This window comes from Cryptotermes secundus, unplaced genomic scaffold, assembly GCF_002891405.2.
Source record: "Cryptotermes secundus unplaced genomic scaffold, Csec_1.0 scaffold678, whole genome shotgun sequence".
Lineage (NCBI taxonomy): Eukaryota > Metazoa > Arthropoda > Insecta > Blattodea > Kalotermitidae > Cryptotermes > Cryptotermes secundus.
Window position 1 is genome coordinate 695,535 of NW_019742973.1, and position 14,732 is coordinate 710,266.

General features: G+C 42.3%; 1 protein-coding gene across 1 annotated transcript in view; it reads left to right on the forward strand.

Moving 5' to 3' along the window:
- Window positions 1-10,830, forward strand: part of LOC111873638 — a 130,876-nt gene extending 120,046 nt beyond the window's left edge. The window contains exon 4 of the mRNA XM_033755135.1: window positions 9,588-10,830. The gene's annotated coding sequence lies outside the window, so the exon portion shown is untranslated. The remainder of the gene's footprint in view (window positions 1-9,587) is intronic.
- Window positions 10,831-14,732: the final 3,902 nt, after the last annotated feature.

Sequence of the window (14,732 nt, forward strand, 5' to 3'; positions counted from 1 at the left end):
AGATTGAGTTTCGGTCGAAGGCGAAATGTTTGCGCTCAGAGAAGCAGGAGTGCATGTACTAGCGTATATCTAGGTCTGTTTGTGGATGACACCTGTTTATATGCGAGTGAGAACAAATAAAAGAAAATAATACTGGAGGCATCTATTTAAGTCGGAGAGTTAGATAGGTTGAGGCTCATCTCACGTTGAACGGACCAAAGACCCCCGTCGTGAGTCAAATATAATATACAGGATTAGCCTAAAAGAAAAAGACACTTTCAAAGTTCTACAGAAAGAAGAGTTTTAATAGCATGGCCGAGGTACTCATATGGTTTTAAAAGTACGCCCTGAAGTTTACATGGGTATACCTTTTTACGGGATGCAGCACAAGAAACGTTCACTTTAGGTGAATGCCTCACATGCTCTACTAAGGCTCTCGGGTTTTCAGTTCCCCATACACGAACGTTGTGTTTGTTCACCGTACCGCTAATGTGGAACGTTCAGTCGTTACCTGAAACTAACCGGTTAAAGAAACCGTTGCTTCTTTTATTCCGTTTCTGCATGGTCATACAGAACGAGTGACAGAGAATTTTGTCGTTTTCATTGAGGTTTTGCAATAATTTCAAGCGGTAAGGCAACATTCATAAACGTTTAAGCAAGATATTCCACACAGTCTTCTGTGGAACTTGAAGTTCTAAACTTGCACGCGTTGTCGACTTTTTTTGGGGCTGCGCGTGTAAGTTTCACGAACACGAGTCACTTAAACTATTTCTTTCAGGCCAACTCTATACTTATGTTCATTCTTCGGTAAGAGGATTAGATACAGAAATGATCGAAGCCAATGCCTTCACAACATTTATTAGAGCATGTCCTTTATTGAAAAGTGAGCGATTAAGCTCTAAGATCAAATGTACCGCACACAGAGCATTATTTATGTCTGCAATGCCGTATGCTTGCCTGGGAATTTGCGGAAAATACCCACGTTTCGGAAGTGCAGCGTCTAGAACACGAGGTTCTCCGCAACCACAGCAATGTCCCAAACGCGTAGAGCGGTCAGCTGACCGTGGAAATAAAAATGTTCGGAATACTGGCTAAGTCGAAGCCTGGCAAAACACGAGGCTTAAATTTTGTGGCGTGGCGGCGAAGCTTACGATCGTTGGGGTGACTAAATTGCCGGTCTAGCGCGAGCTAATGAAAATAAGGCAGAATCTATTGTGGACTGACAGGGGTCTTATATATATTGCCAATAAAGCCATATGCAGTATATATGTATAGCTATAAAGGTCGAGTCATGTAGTTTAGAGGAGGAAGGACGAAATATAGAAAGTAACTGACTGTGACAAGTGAGATGGGATGGACCCGTAGTATTGGGAATACACGGGGTTCGAGACCACGGTGTCTTTATCGATAAAAATTGAAAAGTAAATAAATATGATTTTCCTGCAGCTATAAACCAAGTCGTAGAATATGAGGAGGATCGCAGGAGGCCTCTTGCATGAGAGCGAAGTACTACACGGCTGGATTCGTATATGCCACCGATTTTCCCTCTTCATGCTGCAAACGGCTATGGGGCGCACATCCACCCTCCCGAAAAGGAAAGTCACTGAAGCATACGCTGCGGATCCCAGAAGAAGTTCACAGACTTTCCGGAGCCACACACTGCCTCCATTATCAGGGTCGAAGAGAATGTTGAGCAAGAAGCCCTTCTGAAGATGAAAGCAGTATGTGCCTCCGAAAGGAAACGAAGCGGTGAGATATGTGGAAGACGAAGGCGAATAGTGTCATAACAATGGTGGGCCTTTGGTAAGGCACTGGTGTATGGTGTAGAAGTTACGTGGTTCGAAGACATAACTATTTTGGTGGGGGGAAAAAACTTAAGAAATTTGTGCATGTAGGAAGCAATTGGTACTGTATGAGGAAGGTGAAGGTAACAAATTTGTATAGATCTGGTGGTACATGGGTAAGACATTGGCATAGTATTGGGAAGGTACGAGGTTCAAGACCACGGTGTCTTTTGTCACTAGATATAGAAAAGTAAATAAATACGTGTAAATGAGTTTCCTGCAGCTATAAACCAAGTCGTACAATATGAGGAGGAGTGCAGGAGACTGTAGAATGGTGATCTGGTGGTCTAGAAGTAATGCACCGGCGTTGTAAATTGTAGGTCCGTGGTTCGAGACTGTAAGAATTTTTGTAATGAGATTTTTATGGAATTATATAGCGAGATGTAACATAAGAAGAAGATTAAAGGCCGAAAATTTCAGTGGCATTGGTGGCCTATCGGTAAAACACCGGCATAATAATACAAAGTTCCGAGGTTCGGAACCAACGAAAGTTTTATAAAATACAAATGGAGTTAATAAGATTTTTCTGTAATTATAACAACAGATATAGCTTAAGAGGAATATTAAAGAAAATAAATTTCAGTGGTGCTGGTGGTCTAGAGATAAGACATCAGCCTAGTGTTCAGAAGGTTCCTGGTTCAAAACCAGTAGGATTTTTGTGAAAAAGAAAATGGAAAGAAATTAGGAGGTAAGGTAAAGGAGGAGAGAGGGACCGGGGTGAGGGAAGATTTTTGCTTTTTGCGGCCGCTCATTAAAACACTCGCCTAACATTGCAAACTCTTCAGTCCGCAACCGTCATTCTATTCGACGGTACTGGTAATGCCGTCAGTTGAGCTAGAATAAATACATAATTAATTCATATTACATGGTATATACTTCCTTCTATGTAGGTTATACAAAACACTTTATAGGCGTGCTGTTTATCATTGTCCTTACACAGTTAGGATTTCCACAGCAAGGAACTGGCGAGTATTAATACGCTGCGTAAAGTAGTTCTACTGTTTCAGTATATCGTGTCTATTCTGTGAGTATTCAATGTACGTATTTTGGTGCGGATATATGAACCGTAAAAAGCCTAAACCAAAGCTATTCCTGTAACAGGCCGTGCAAACCCATAGGGTTGTGAGACGTCGAGGCTCCCAAATTTTCTAAACAATCGGCTCCCAGACGGTGGTGAGGTTGTCAGGCTTACGCGCCGGCCGCCCGTCTTGTACCTTCAGGAAGATTCCTGGTACTCATTTCTGTTAGAAATTTAGTCGACCACAGGGCCATTTTAGCTTAGTGGGGGTGGAGTCCACCTGGGTCCACTCGGCACGGCGGCCACGGATTGGCCTATTGTACCTGCCCCGGGTGATTATGATGATGGAGAATTTGGTGGAATCAAGATTGGCGGGTGAAACCGAAGTACTTGGAGAAAACCAGCCCCAGCGCCACTTTGTCCACCAAGAATCCCACTTGACCAGACCCGGGATCGAACCTGGGCCGCCGCGATGGGAAGCCAGCGACTAACCGCTTGAGCTATAGTGCTGCCTTATCACAGGGTACGATTGGAAGGATCAGGCCAATTGAAAAATCCAGTGACCTCATCGGGACTCGAACCCGCGACCCTCCGGCTCGTAGCATAGTATCTCGACCAACTGCGCTACCGCGTGCCTCTAAATTTATCCCTGGCCTTAATTAATTAATAAATTACCACACCATGAATATATGGCACTTTGGCACTAGACGGAGTGTTCAGCTTCACGCCCCGGTCGCTTTACCCCGGCACCCATTTGGTAGGAGACTAGGTGAGCCTCACAGGGTCGCGGGTCTTAGTGTGCTTGCTGAAATGGTCGCTTTGTGACGAGATGCGGAGATTTCACCGGCCGTGCAGCACGCACCGGATGCAACAAGATCAGCACGGTATGTCCTGCGACAATGGGTCCACTGGGAAGCCTGCGTGACTTGAGTGCGTACAAGATTCAGTCTCTGCAGCAGTGGATTAAGTGCTTACAACAGTAGCGGTCTCTCATTCAGAAGGGACAATTTTGAGCGTGTCTAAGGAACTGGGAGCAGTGAAGTAATTGTAGTAGTAATTGTATTATAGTTGTATTTGCATTGTATTCACTGTGTGTAGTGTGTCCTTCATTGTTTGTGTAGTTTTGTGTGCTGTGTTATTATGTGTTATTTCTTTTGTAGTACCACTGCCACCGGGTAAAAACCAATTTGCAGGTTAAATAAATAATAATCATAATAACAACAGTAATAATAATAATATTATTATTGCGGTTTACTAAAGACGCTTCTGGAAACTATGGACGATGAAGTAATGATGTTCTATTGATGGAGATATAGGTGATCAAGAAATAATTGGATATTTAACGGGGGCTTTGGGAAATACGAGCGATATTAAAATTACGAGATATTTAACGGGGGTTTGGGGAAATAGGACTAAGATCTGGTCATGAAAGTGTGAATGGGCTCTAAATTAAGAGAAAGTGACTGGCCAACCGTCATTCATAAAATGACTTTGAAACGAAGAAAGAAGTAAAGAGGAATTTTGTAGGAACCAAGCGGTGGGTAATGTGGAAGACGAAGGGGGACAGTTGTCATAACCATGGTGGGCCTTTGGTAAGGCACTGGCGTATGCTTTAGAAGTTACCTTGTCCCCCACCCTGCCTACCCTTAGGGGTCACTAGGGTATTTAATCAATTGAGACCAAGCTAATTCAGCGAGAGTTAACAAGAAAATATAAAATAAATCTGTAGCGCCATCTGTGGAGTAATCCCTCATGGAAGCCACAAAGTGTAGTTAAAATGTAGCATCTTCCTCATTGGGCTGTGCAAACCGCTCCTCTGAAGAATTCATTTTACAGGGTAGGGCAGGAGGTACTGAGGATGAGAGTATGGAAACGTGCGAACCCACACCCAGCCCAACCTCAACCTCAACCTCAAGGTCAAGGTCAAGGTCGTGGTCGTGTTACAACTGACGGTCAGTCAGTCTGTCTGTCTTGGTGTCGAGCCCCAGCTGAGGCCCATGAAAAGATATTTCTTTCGAATGAAAGTTACTGTCCTGTCCATGTGGGGCGCCCTCTCTGACGAGAGGTCGGGTCTGTCATTTGTCAGTCAGTCTTTTTAATATGTCCACTGTCTGTATTTACATAGATTTATAATACACACTTATTTCTTACTTTATGTACAATATATACAAGCCTCAGGCAGTCCAGGCTCAGTACAGCAGATCACGCCCTGTTTCCAGTATTATTCGCTACCACGGCAGTCCAGTCACTTGAACGGTCGTATGCCTGACCGCCGCCAAGTTTAAGCCTCTTATACTTTCTGTGGCGGGCTAGGCCTTGTCCGATGTTGCTAACAGTCTCTTGATTTTGTAAGACTTCTGCTTGTTGCCTGCATATTTTTTTTGTAAACTCATATACGTACGGGATTTCGAATGCCATGTGCAAATCGCGGACCGGTGTGCGCCTCGGAAAATTGCCAATGGTGCGGAGAACATTGTTTTGCAAGCGCTGAAATTTCACTAGATGGGTGTCTGCCGCAAACTCCCAGGCGGGACTAGCATAAGTCATTACGGATCTAATGAGAGCTTTATGGAGGATAATTTTAATGTTAACGCTCAATCGCTGACTTTTGAATAGGGAATATACTCTAATGAATCTTCTGAAGGCCTTGGCTTCGATCATTTCTGTGTGCAATCTCTATGAAACTCTTTTATCGAAGATTACACCTAGATATTTTGCACTATTTACAAATGGAATATTTCGTCCATTTAGAGTAAGAGAAGACTCGGGCGGTCGCCGACCATGAGAGAAGTAGACCCCTGAGTCTTATCTTCATTAAGTTTTATATTTCAGCGCTCACACCAGGTCTCCATTGAGCTGAGACCACGCTGGAGTTTTCTAACAATAAAACCCACCTTGCGATCTGTCGCATATAGACAGGTGTCGTCCGCAAAGAGGGCCAAGTGTACACCATAAGTTTGGGGGGCATCATTAATATACAACTTGAAAAGAGTAGGGGAAAGGACCGAATCTTGTGGCAACCCTGCTTGCATTTCCCTTGGCGCTGACATTTCGCCTTCAACCGAGACCCTGAATTTATGTTTAGATAGAAAGGACCCAATAAGTTTGGTCAAACTCTTCGAGAATTCCAATTTCGATAACTTATACAGCAAGCCCGAATGCCACGCGGTATCAACGGCTTTTTCGATGTCCACGAACACCGCAGCCGTAGACATTTTATTCTTGAAATTAAGGGTCACGTGGTCCGCCAGCCTCATACATTGNAAATCTGAAAATTTTTCAATGGGTTCCGAAAGGTTGCTAATTTTAACGTGATCCAGTATGTGAAATACTATTGGTAGGTGATCTGAATCCAAAATATCAGAGACGATGACCTCTGACACTCTGATATTTTTGTGAACCACAATGTCTAACACGTCACCATTTCCCGCAGGGGAATAATGAGTGGGGCACTGTGGTGCTGAGAATTCGAAATCGCCCATATCAAATAAATCCATGAGTTTCAAACCTGAGGGGTTTGAAACTCTGCTATTCCAAAATGGGTTCTTAGCATTCAAATCACCTGCCAAAATAGACTTTCGTCTGAAGCTTAAGAGCTAGTGATGTCAGCATCACTCCAGGCTTTGCCTGGAGATTTATAAACACTTCGCTACTACCAATTGGTATGCAGACCCCTGTCGCTTCTACTGAAACAAGGGGTGGTAGGTCTAAATGTTTATGGGGAATGCCTTTTCTTACTGCAATGGCAGTTCCGCCTCTTCTGCCCGAGTGGCGGTCGATTCTATACAAGTGGTAATTTGGAATAAAGTACCTCTCATGAGGTTTCAGATGTGTCTCTGAAAACAGTGCCACATCTACGTGTAGGTCTTGCAGCTGTTTACTGATCTCATAGCGCTGCCTCCCAATGCCATTCTCATTAAATGCTATGACTTTGAGGGGCATATGAACTCTAGTAGCCATTCTGTTTCATAAGGTTTAGAACATTTGGTAATGGCCATTATTTTGTCCTCCTCGGACACTGCACCACTGACCTCTGTCATAATCTGCTCTACTACAGTCACTACTCTCAACATATTGTCGAGAGACTGACCGTTTACATTAGTAGCCTGAACTGACTTACCTGTTTCTTTCTGTAGTGCAGGGGCCGGTACAATCTGCTTCTTTGTTGTGGCTGGAGCCACTGGAATATGGCGTTCCTGAGGGCGCTGATGCTGCTCTGCCGCACTGCCTCGGAGTGCCGCCGCGAAGGAGACACCTGGAGTTACGGTGGCTGATGAGAACACCCTCCTTGTAGTTTTGGACGTTCTCTGAGCCTTCCTTCTCTGTTGTTCCTCTTTGGCATGTTTGCAACCCCAATAATTGGCGGGATGTGGCTTTTCTCCCTCTGCCAACCGGCAGTTGCAGCATACTGGGGTGGAGGCAGAGTTCTCCTTCTCTCGGCACTCCTTGTGTAAGTGGCCACCTCCGCACCACAAACAACGTGGGGGCTGTTTGCAGTTAGCCCAAACGTGGCCGAACTGCTGGCAGTTGTAGCACTGTGTGAGCCCAATTTGTGCTTTGTACGCCTCTACCTTGATGGCAATGTGGCAGAGGTTGGTCAGTCAGAAGATTTCTTGGGACTTGTCCGTTCTAGGAAGTGTGACAAGGAACAAGGGAAGGTAAATCGTATTTGTTCCTTCTGGAGGAGTCCGACGACTGGTCGTCATTTGTTTGACGCTAATGACGTCAAACCCCAGACTCATCAGACCGTCAGAAATATCTTTCGCTGGAGTATTTTGTGGAAGGTGATGGATAACAGCTTTGATGGGTTTCTCAGACTTGGGATATTATGTAAAGTACGACAGATTATTACTTTCTAGGAAAGTTTTGATGGCTGAGAAGTCTGCCATTTTCTTCGTGACAATTCTTGTCCCACTCCTGGTGTTGCGGAACTCAAAATTGCCCGTGACTAGTTCTTTGACCTTCCTCTGCAACTTCAACAGGTTTGTCGTGGAGGTTAGTACAATTGGAGGCGGCCTACCTGGCTTGTCCGATGGCTGCTGCTCTCCCGACTTGTTGGTTGGCTCTTCCACGTCCATCCCTGACGTCCTCAGGGGCGCAAAGTTCTTTGTTTCTACTTTATTCTTGGATTTTATTCTAGGATCCCTGGGGCTAGGTGATGGCTTCGGTTTTTTAGTTTGTTCTCCTGAGGAGGTTCGCTTTCGTCTCCTTTGCTCGCGAAATTCCTCGGCTGAATCTTTTTCTTCCAGCAGGAGAGAGACTCGCATCTCCCTGTGGATGGCAGCATAGAGGCACAGCATGGCTGTAAAGAGCGCCTTGCCATCGAGGTGCTTACACAATACTGTCCTCTCGGCCTTGGATTTTGATATAAGTTTATTCCATACTGTGCCGTTTCCTTTTATTGAGGGCGATGTATGGATAAGCTGCCCTATAGTTTGTAATCCTTTCCCCAGTAAGTCGATATCTTTCTGGCAGTCATGATTACTGTTTCTTAAGTTTACGTGGTTCCTGTCAAAGGAAGCCACGATTGCATTCCACCGCGTTTCACAAGATGTCGGCTCGGTCATTTCGTCCATTGCAGATGGGACGGCCACCGCCTCCGATGCACTAGCCACGCACTATGCACTGGTGGCAGAATAGTCAACTAGGTGGCTGCAGACGAACACACTCAAGATTATGGTCACCTGAGACCGCTCAAAAACTCCTTCCGTAAGAGTCTCTCGAACTAATCTCACTCCTGCCAAACTTCCACCATCTGGGCAAACGACCGAGTCCAGATGAATCGTCAAACAGACAGTCTCTCTGATCTCATAACTTCGATGGCTGGATCAACTACGTACACTCACACTGCAAACCAATGATGAACAGCCCAATCTGCATATCACGCAGCTATTTAAACACTTGAGACCAAGCTAACTCAGTGCGAGTTAAGAAAATATATATTAAAAACTATGATAAAACACGCACATGCGTGGAACTAGGAAAGAAAAGGAGGTATAAATCTTTGCTACAAACCTAGCTAACAAAAACAAGTACATGAGCAGCAATGCATAGAAATGGAAACAATTTTGTGAAGACATGTAGTATCTATCGATAGCGCCATCTGTGAACTAAAACCTCATGGAAAGAAGATGAAGTGTAGTTAAAATGTAGCATCTTAGTTTTTTATTATCTCCCTTACTGGACTGTGGAAACCACTCCTCTGAAGAATTCATTTTATAGGGTAGGGCAGGAGGTACTGGGGAAGAGATTATGAATGTGTGGAAACCTTCCCATCCCAATCTTAACATCACGTCATAGCTCAAGTGGTTAGTCGCTGGCGGCCCAGGTTCGATTCCATGTCTGAAACTTTTAAAAAATTTCGGATCCTTATCCATCTAGGAAAATAGCAGGATGTCATTTCCACTTTTATTTGGGTCACTACAACTGCTTCCTTCCACACGCATTCCAATTCATTATTCACAAATCATACTACCATCTGATGCCTGAGATACTGTCAGCATCATTAAATAAACCACGAATAAAATTGTGAAGCAATGATGGACATCAGTGAAGGTGATACACTTTTAATTTTAATTGCTACTTTTATTGAGCTGACAGCAGACAGTTTCATGTGTTTACATATAAAATGGTGCACTGAAAAGCAATGCCCATTTTTTTATGAAACAAAACCAAACTAAAATGCACTCATCATTTACACTTTCCCACACTTTTGTATTAAGTTTAAAAGAATCTCTTACTTACAGCCATGAAAAGCCATGCAAGATGATGTCAGTTAAGAACAAATGGCATTCCGTGACTGAGCTTCTGATTGTGACTGAATTCATTGGCAACCATCACTACCAGCAATTCCTGTCAAATTCAAGGCAATGGTGAAGATGCGGTTTCATCAAGAAGATACAAGGTTATGTCATAACAGACTTGTAATACGCCTTGAATATTATCAGAGGTGTTTGGCCTGCTGAGGCAATTATGTTGAGAAATAATAATGTAAAATTATAGAATAAAATTCAAGTAAAATATAAAATTTTGTTTCAGTGAAATATCTATTCCCATTACAAAAAGAAAATTTCTGGTACACACATAAATACTATGCTACCCACCAAACTACAATAAAATTACACAATGAAAAAGTATAAACCATTCAATTCCTTGAAGCAAATGCTGGGATAGTACCTTAAAATATGCTACACCCATTTCCTTCTTAATTCATCATGCCATTCATACACAGGAGTTCGCCTCCTGGTGAACTAACTACAGTCTGTAGTAATAATGAGTAAAAAATGTGACACAAAGCTACTTATTGATGGCGCTCGAGAAGTTAGATTTTGGGTATGTTTGTAATGTAAGGAAACACTCGAAACAGACCCTTAAAACATATATTACTAATATATACACTGTATACATACCAAGACACCTTGCAGTATAAACTTACAAAATCACTTACATAATACCCTCTTTTACATATGTACATGATATAGCAGTAACTTACAATAAAATACATCACATACGAAATTTGAACTGTACATACACTTTATATTCATTGCCTGAAATATCTTTGAGGGTATGTCATTCCTTGGGCAGCCAACCTCAAAGGAGAAAAGTTCCGTGAGGTCTCAGCATGGTGATTTTGATTCCCATACTTTATGTTGAAAATAGAATTTAGTAATTTCCTCATGATGATGTAATGATGCACTCTCAAAGATGTTTCAGTCACAGTACATCAGACCACAACAACAGCACTCTACCAGCCAATTCATCGACTGACATCAGCTGTGGAATATAATACCAAAATAATATTGTGGTCTTTTGGGTTATGACACTATGCAGTCTGGTATGTTGAGGCTAGCAGTATGTCACTACTGTGGCAAACATTATATTTTGGCTATGGACGTCTCATATGTGGGAGTGCAGGGTAGCATAGTTGGTGGAGGCACTATGCTACTAGCTGGAAGGTCATTGGATTTTTCTGTTTACCTGTTCCTTCCAGCCGCACTATGTCCCTGGAGTCGACTCAGCCTCTAACAGAAATGAGTACCAGGAATCTTGCCGAGGGTAAAGGCCAGCCGGCGCATAAGGCTGACAACCTCACCACCATCTGTGAGCTGATTGTACAGAAAATGTGGGAGCCTTGACATCTCACAACCCTACAGACCTCCATGGCCTGTTACAGGGTTACCTTTACCTTTACCTTTTTGACATTTCATATGCACAGTTTGCATCTCTACCCCTATCTTTATATGAATCAATCAATTACGGAGGAAATTTTGATATAAATTTCACACAGCTCAGAGTCCTTTGAAAACAAATTTGTTATTTCAAAGGAGCAAACAATAATAAATATACGGGTATCACAAATAGACCTTGAAAGCACACATCATTCAGATCTGTGGGTCCCATGGACATGAACATTAAGATTATGGTCTCTGAATTGTGACACCATGTAGCTGGGTAGCCATCCCATGTGGTATGACATCCTAGAAGACTGTAATCCTTACAGACAACATCATTTGTCACAGTAGCCACAAACATTTGGGGGTGGGGGGCACAGAAACCATCATCAAGTTGCAATTTAAAAAAAATTAGTATTGAAATTTCAAGACTGTATAGCCCTCTAAACTATGAGTACATTACCTCCCCAAATCATATATGATGAGAAAGCTCTTAGCAGAGTGAGGGCACATATTATCAGCATTCAAATGGTTTATTTCTTAACAGATCTGATACACAAGTAATAGGAAATAAAATGGGAAATGACACATGATTAAGAAGCATGCAGATATGGACATCTTAAGATATACCCATTACTTGACCTGCCAAATAAAAACAGGACAGCTAAACAGTACATTATGTGCACAGTGGTGCTTATGAAAGTGCTTCTTCCCTGTCATATCAATTCCTAAAAATAGGCAGAAGTAAGATTTTAAACTGGATGGTAGAGTGCTAGTGATCTGAGACAAATATTTGGCTTTGTGAGATCAATACGAATGTAACATGATGCATGGATTATCATAATTACACTTTGGACAGTCACAACTTACACTGAGGCCACAGAATGGAATCTGTACCAACATTTGTGTGAACAGAAAGGGCAGATGATTACAGGGGTACATGGGGAACCATGCAGGAGGAAGGAGTGGGAGAAACAGAGTCTACTGATCCGTGGGATGTCTTAACCGTGACTCAAAATGTAATACAAAACCAGATGTATGTTGACAAATGTACACGTACAATACAAAGTAGGACAAACCAGAACTCGACCCCTTACTGGAAGGAAACAGGTGAGTGATTCAAAGTCAGGGCAAGTGTGACACGGTCTGCACAAGATGGCGGGTCTTCTGATATGTGATACCATCTACAGTAGTCTGCTAGACAGGTACCAATATTTTAGAGGAACCTGCTGCCATCCTCAAGATGGAGAGCAGCTTCCTATGAAATATTGTTACCCATCTAAAAAATTAAAGAGCATCACATCCCAGGACTCTGTTATCTTGATACCACCATGAGAACCTTACATTATTTATGCATCACCTGAGCTAATTTCAAGCTGCATTTCAGGTAATCGCATATTCCTTTATATCATTGATCTACATAAAGAATGAAGTAAAAGTTAAAAACCACAAGGTATGATCAATGTGGCAAATGAACTCTTCACCCGTTGTAACACTGCAAATACCTAACTAGTGGACGGACTACGATAAATTTCCCAACAAAATCTTAATCCTCTTAACTCATGTGGTGGTCTTCTGGGTTTATAACATCATGTTGTACTCTTGCAGGAGATTACAAACCTTCTGGAGGAATATTCTGCTTCCACCTTCAGGGCTGAAGACAGCCAAATTGGTAAAGTGTCAGATTACAGAGAAATGATGTGAAAAAAGGACCACAGATGATAGGAGAAGACACTGGAGATCAGATGAAGTGGTGGAACACAGAAAAACCAGTGAGAACTGTATGTCCTGAAAAGGGTAACAATTCCGAGGTAGAGGAAAGGAAATGAGCGAGTGGCTCCTTTGATTCAAATATAGATATCCCATGAAGTTCTCTCCCCTTAAAGGTTGCTTTCTGAACTTGGTTCACTTTAACCCTGAAGACCAATATATATGAGGGTAAGTCAATAAGTAAGTTACAAATGGATATAGAACTTAAACAAATAAGAGTACTGATTTGAAAAATGCTTTTATTTCTCAACATAATCTCCCTGTACACTGAGGCACTTGTACCATTGTTTCACAAACCCCCAAAAACCCGCAGAATAAAATTCTTTGGTCTGCTGTCGGAACCAGGCATGTTCACACGGCATGGCCTACCTCATAATGCATGACAGGTTAGGTTTTCACAAAGTCTGTGCACGATGGGTGCCATGCATGCTGACCGCACAACATAAAATGCAAAGAATGGGTCTGGCATTACAGCATCTTCAATCGCTACCATGATGAAGGACACAATATGCTAGCCTGAATTGTCACAGGTGACGAGTCTTGGGTTCACCATTACCAGACCAAGACAATGCATGCGTCAATGCAGTGGAAATATCCTGCGTCGTCTGCCAAGAAAAGTTTAAGGTGACACCATCCTCCAGGAAAGTGATGCTCACAGTCTTCTGGGATCACGAAGGCATACTGCTCACCACATTCCAGCCTCAAGGACAAACCGTACATGCCGACTCCTACTGTAACATCCTCAGGAAACTTCGTAAGGCCATTCAACGGAAGCATGCAACCTGTCATGCATTATGAGGTAGGCCATGCCATGTGAACATGCCTGGTTCCGACAGGAGCCCAAAGAATTTTATGCTGCTGGTTTTCAGGGGCTTGTGAAACGATGGGACAAGTGCCTCAGTGTACAAGGAGATTATGTTGAGAAATAAAATCATTTTCAAATCAGTACTCTTATTTGTTTAAGTTCTATATTCATTTGTAACTTACTTATTGACTTACCTACGTATATACAGTGCCATAATAACCTCAAATTTTACATCACTTCTCTAAACTGATTTATCAGACAACAGACCATGGAAAATTAATTTGGTTAATGCTGAATCTACTGACAGCACTGCTTTTGAATGCTTAAGGTTGCACTTATCTTTTGTGAGAAAACTGATCCAAGCTCAAAATGTGGGATGTCTGGCTTGCCAAGGAGCAAAGATGCTACATGCATTACATTACATCACTTTCTCATAACATATACAATGTAAATAAATATTTAATTACCAACAGTCCTGTCAACTTTCGTTTCTTGCACAAAGAAATTTAGTCTTCTCTTCTGTGCTGTTCTTGAGAACTGCCCTGCATTATAACTGCGTTGGTTGGGCAGATCTCAGAACAGGAAGCGGATGAGATGAAAAGTTCTGCCACACGAGCTCAGGTCAGTAACAACATTCTAAAGTGACTAGTTCAAAACAGTTATCCAACTGTCAATGACTGACTGACTGAACAAGATATAAAAATAAATGTATCTATCACAACCAGAAGTACCCATTCTTTATCTGTGACATGGTTGCCTTCCTTGTCAAGTTCACAACGGAAAGAAGCTAAGACTTTAAAGAAAGAATATCACTGATATTCAGTACACAAAGTAAATTACTGAAATTTAAAAAGAGAGATCTGCAATGAGGACATGAACTGTATCCAAAAACTGTTCTTGAGCACAGCTTAAACAGACTGGCCAGAGTACGGAGTATGTTACATAACATCTTTGGGTGTTCTCAGTTACATCTGCAGTATGACAGTGACATGAAAGTTACTATTTCATATACAGTTGAACAATATTATCCTACACTTTGATTGATCTTAACAAAGTTCTTATGGCATGCAACAGAACAAATGTGAATGGATCCTACTAAAATCTCTCATATCCAGCCATAGGTCCAGTAAGTTAAAATATGTAAA